The sequence below is a fragment of the Octopus bimaculoides genome, chromosome 10 (genome assembly GCF_001194135.2).
Source record: "Octopus bimaculoides isolate UCB-OBI-ISO-001 chromosome 10, ASM119413v2, whole genome shotgun sequence".
In the NCBI taxonomy this organism is placed as follows: domain Eukaryota; kingdom Metazoa; phylum Mollusca; class Cephalopoda; order Octopoda; family Octopodidae; genus Octopus; species Octopus bimaculoides.
The window spans coordinates 67,814,329-67,819,296 of NC_068990.1; the positions used below are offsets into that span (position 1 = coordinate 67,814,329).

A 4,968-nucleotide genomic window follows, 5' to 3' on the forward strand; every position below is an offset into this window, starting at 1 on the left:
GTCGCCTTTATATATATATATTTATATTTATATATTTATATATTTGATCCTTTATATTGAACACTCAATATTTCATCTACATTCAATACTTTCTTTCATGGTGCCATCCATTTTTATGTTATTTTATTTTATATTGTATATTGTATATCATATTATATATTGTATATTCCATATTCTATACCCCACATTAGTTCTGCAGGAATATAAATAAAACATAAAAAACAGACAGTGTTGGAACTCTTTTAAGCAAAATAATATATTCCTCTATACACAATCATACAAAAAAACCCACCTTTTTTGTATTTATTTTTACTCGCATATATATATATATATATATATATATATATATCATCACTTAACATCCACTTTCCATGCTGCTATGGGTTAACACACACGCACAAATGTATATATATATAAAACTCAGACCTGTATCTTAAAAATAATGAAAATTTGTAACAGTAGCATAATAGCATCAGCTGCCAAGTTAGATAAGGAGAAAATCAAATGAGAAGGCAAAATAGAAAGCATGATTAGAAAGACGGCAATTTAGGATGAAAGAAAAATATGCTATTTCATGCTCAGTTTGAGAAAGATACAAGGAAGCTTATGACAGAAATCCTTGAATTGGTTATGCAGAGAAGAGCTAAAATGAGGAACTGTTAGTCAACTAATGTTGATCACACATTCAAAAGAAATGGTGTTAGAAGAGACATTAAGTCTATGAGCTAGTTAACTATAATATATCATAAATGGGGAATGGGGAGAAGATGGAACACGGAGCAGAATTAGTGGTTGAAAAATGTTAAGCCTGAAAGATTACAAAAGTTGTATTATTACAAACCGAGTCACAATCTCTATTAGAATCTGCACCAAATGTATGAATTTTAAGTATCTGCAAAGTAGTACGAACAATGTAAATGAAAAGTTTCCAGCAAATGAGTAAGCAAGAAATCCGACTTAACATTGAAACAAACCAAATCATAGAACAACGAAAACTTGATGTTATTATAACTGTGAACAAAGAAGACAAATGATTGCTTTGTAATTGGTGATACTATGCTTGGAAACAGGATACTGCCTATAGAGAATTCTTGTTATTGCTAACCATTTATAATTCCAAATTTTGAGCTTTCTACATTGTCAGGAAAGCTTCCATTCTACCTCAGATAGCTACAGATGTAATCAAGCATGATCACAATATAGATGTTTGTATCACTTAGAATAACCAATGTATATTACAGTGTTAGCACCTACATTGAATATACAAACCACAGAAAACAATAATAATAATAATAATAATAATAATAATAATAATAATAATAATAATAATAATAATAAGTCGTCATCTCCATCGCCGCCTCACAGAGGCAAAGTAGCTGAGTTTCTTTCGAGTGTTGGGCCTCACAAAAGCCATGACTGAGGCCTTTGACATTATGTCGTGCTTGAGAAGACCCATAAAGCCAAGCAAAATCACAATTGTGGCAGATACTGGTGTTATGCAAATGGCACCCATGCCAGTTGCACGTAAAAGCACCCATTACACTCTCTGAGTGGTTGGTGTTAGGAAAGGCATCCAAATGTAGAAAACCATGCAAAATCAGAATGGAGTCTGGTGCAGCCTTCCAACATATCAACCCTGGTCAAACCGTTCAACCCATGCCAGCATGGACAATGACGTTAAATGATGATGATGATGATGATGATTACTATTTTAGGTGGCAAGCTAGTAGAATCATTAACACGTTGAGCAAAATCCTTAAGGGATTTTATCCATCTTTATATTCTGAGTTCAAATTCCACTGAGGGTGACTTTGCCTTTCATTCTTTCAGAGTCAATTAGATAAGTACCAGTTGAGTCCTGGGGTCACTGTAAATCAGCCTATCCCCTCCAGTAAAACTACTGACCTTTTGCCAAAATTTGAAACCATTATTATTAGTATTATTTTGTTGTTTTGATTTTTATTATTGTTGTTGTTATCATTTTATCGACCCTAGAAGGATGTGTTGTTGTTGCTATTATCGTTATTATTATTATTATTATTATTATTATTATTATTATCATCATTATTATTATCATTATTATTATTATTATTATTATTATTATTATTATTATTATTGCTGCTGCTACTGCTGTTGTTATTTTAACTATTATGAGTTGTAATAGTTCTAACTTTGGAATGAAGCTATAAATTGTGGAAGAAGGGTGCCTATTTCTATCGGTTTGCAAGAGGAAAGGTAAAGTTAACTCTGGTAAGTTTCAAAGCTAAGAACAACCAAAAAGAGAAAAAAATCTTGAATTTTGTTCAATAGTCTACCAATTCTGCCAGTCATTGCTCTAATAATTAAAATATCAATAAAAGTATAATGATTTATAATATTTGCATGAAGCGAGAAATTAAGGCAAGGTGGGTGGCTATTGATTATATGGCTCCATTATTTGATTGGTACATATTTAATTGACACTTGAATAATGAAAATGAAAAATGACCTTGGCAGGATTTGAACTTAGAATGTCAAGGACACAACAAAATGTTACTGTACATTTCATTTAGCCCTCTACAGATGTTGCCAGACATCCCCCAGAGACTGATATATTACTATGGAAAGCACAGATTGAAGAGGCAGTAAGAGTGCAGCAGAAACCAATATCAAGACTTCTAGTATTTGTAAATGTGAACTTAGTTTTGACTGAAAGTATAAACTGTAGTTTAATATGAGAGTTACTCTATGGAGATGATCTGATATTAACAACAAAGAGTGTAACTGAAATGAAAGAGGAGATAAACAGGTGGGAGGAATGTAGGGAACCTAACAGCATGAAGGTATTGCAAAAACAAACAAGATGAATAATGATAAAATGTAGTAAGGTGAAAAGAATAGGGAAATGGCAGTGTGTCGACTTGTTAAATGTAAAATGTCCACTAGTTAGAGTGGGTTCATAGAGAATGTTGTGGCATGTGAAAGTTATTAACCCTTTAGCATTCAGGTTACTTGGTCAAATGTAAGGCTTATTTTTTCACATTGTTTTGAATTAATCATGCATTATCTTGTAGTGTGGAGATGTTAACCCTTTAGCATTTAAACCAGTCACATCTGGCTCAAATATTCTATTTACTTTACGTTGCAACTGATCAGACCCAGCCTCTCACACCTACTCTACAGTGTTATTCTTAAACATAAACAATCACATCTTCAAAATCTTGAAGCTACAAGATACTGTATGATTATTTTTTAAACATGTGAATAAATAAGCATTACATTTGATAAATTAATCTGAATGTTAAAGGATTAAAGTTGTGATTGTTTATTTTTACAATGACATTATGGGGTAGATATGAGAGGCCAGATCTGGCCAGTTTGAGCATATTTTGGCCAGATATGGCTGGTTTGAATGCTGAAGGATTGATTTATGTTGCAGCTACATTTAAGTGTAAGGTGTGTATAGAAATAAACGAAAAGGTCTAAACCAAAACCAGTCCTATCACCATACACAGAGATTTCTCAAGGACAGTATTTAATCCTATTATTATTCATTTGTATACTTTGATTCCACCAAAAAATCTGTTCATTCAAACAACCAATCATTACAAATAAGGGAACCTCTACAGTCATGTGTCTTTCAAATAATAGTAGCCAAATCACTTTAGAATCACACTCTTCTTTGTTTGTGTTGTCTTCTTCATCTTCTTTCACCCCTCCTCCTCTCTCTTCAAGTGGCTGATGTGTCTCTGCCAATAACGAGATTATAGTTGAGTAGTCTTCATCATCTCCTTGGGTGTATAAGTCTCCAAAATATCATATTTAATATGGCCAGTTATTCAGCATGAAAGCAGTGGCTAGTAAAGCTGTCCTTGTATTGAGCAATAATTCTACAAATGGTCAGAAAATATCCATAAATTTCCTCATCTGTCATATGCTTATGTTGCATGAAGTTTTGAGCCCTCATAAGAAACATGATGTATATGCAATCATCAAGGCAGTCTTGAAGCTCCTTCAACAAAGTCCAGATTTTGGCTTCATAGAAAAGAATGCAGTAGAGAACATTCAAGTCACACTCCACTGTTTTCAAATGGCAATGAGAAATTCAATAACGTAACCCTAGATATGCAAAAAAAAAAAAAAATGTGATGGCTATAGTTGGAAGAGCTCTGGTCATAAGACTGCTAAATTTAGATCAACTTGGGGTTAAACAACAAAAATTTCTTCTGGACATCTCCCCTGTAGTGATGGCATGAAAGTATCTACAAGATGTAACAATCAGCTACATTCTTCCATTAAATAATGTTAAACTAACTTTGAAGATACATCAGAATTAAAACAAAATCGAAGCAAAAAATAGATAAGAACTGGAAAAAAAACTATACAAGACTTTTCTCAGGTTTAAAATGTGACATTGTTTTTATTATCTACATTCCAAAGATGGAGCTTTGAACATTTGTTAGAAACCAGTTCCTTCTTCAGAGGTAGAATTTATATGATTAAAATAGAAGAAACATACATTCATACAATGCCATTCTTTCAGTTTCTGTTAACCACATCTTCACCCAAGGTTTTGGTCAGCCCAAGGCTATAAAGCACAAGATACTTGCCTATGGTGTCACACAGTGGGACTGAATCTAAAACCATGTGGTTGGGAAGCAAACTTTTTAACCACACAATCATTCCTGTGCTTATGCAGTAAATACAAATATAGGATTTATAAAGAGATCCATGGAAAAAAAAAAGCTGAACATAACATTATTGGAACAAAAGATGTTTTAGAAAACAAGAGAAGAGATAAAAATAAAAATTGATCACACATAATTAACAAATATAAGACTTCCTCAGCTTAATATATTTCATACAAATGGAAAGAAAACATTAGGAAAAATCAAAAAGAAAAAAAGTCAATCAATAAATACACACACACACATATACATATATGTGCATACATATATATATATATATATATATATATATATATATATA

The 4,968-nt window shown here is 32.1% G+C and overlaps 1 protein-coding gene across 1 annotated transcript in view; it reads right to left on the bottom strand.

The window, feature by feature from the left end:
- LOC106883993 (protein lev-9-like) overlaps positions 1–4,968 on the bottom strand; it is a 1,203,458-nt gene that overhangs the window by 797,691 nt on the left and 400,799 nt on the right. The gene's annotated exons all lie outside the window — the stretch shown is intronic.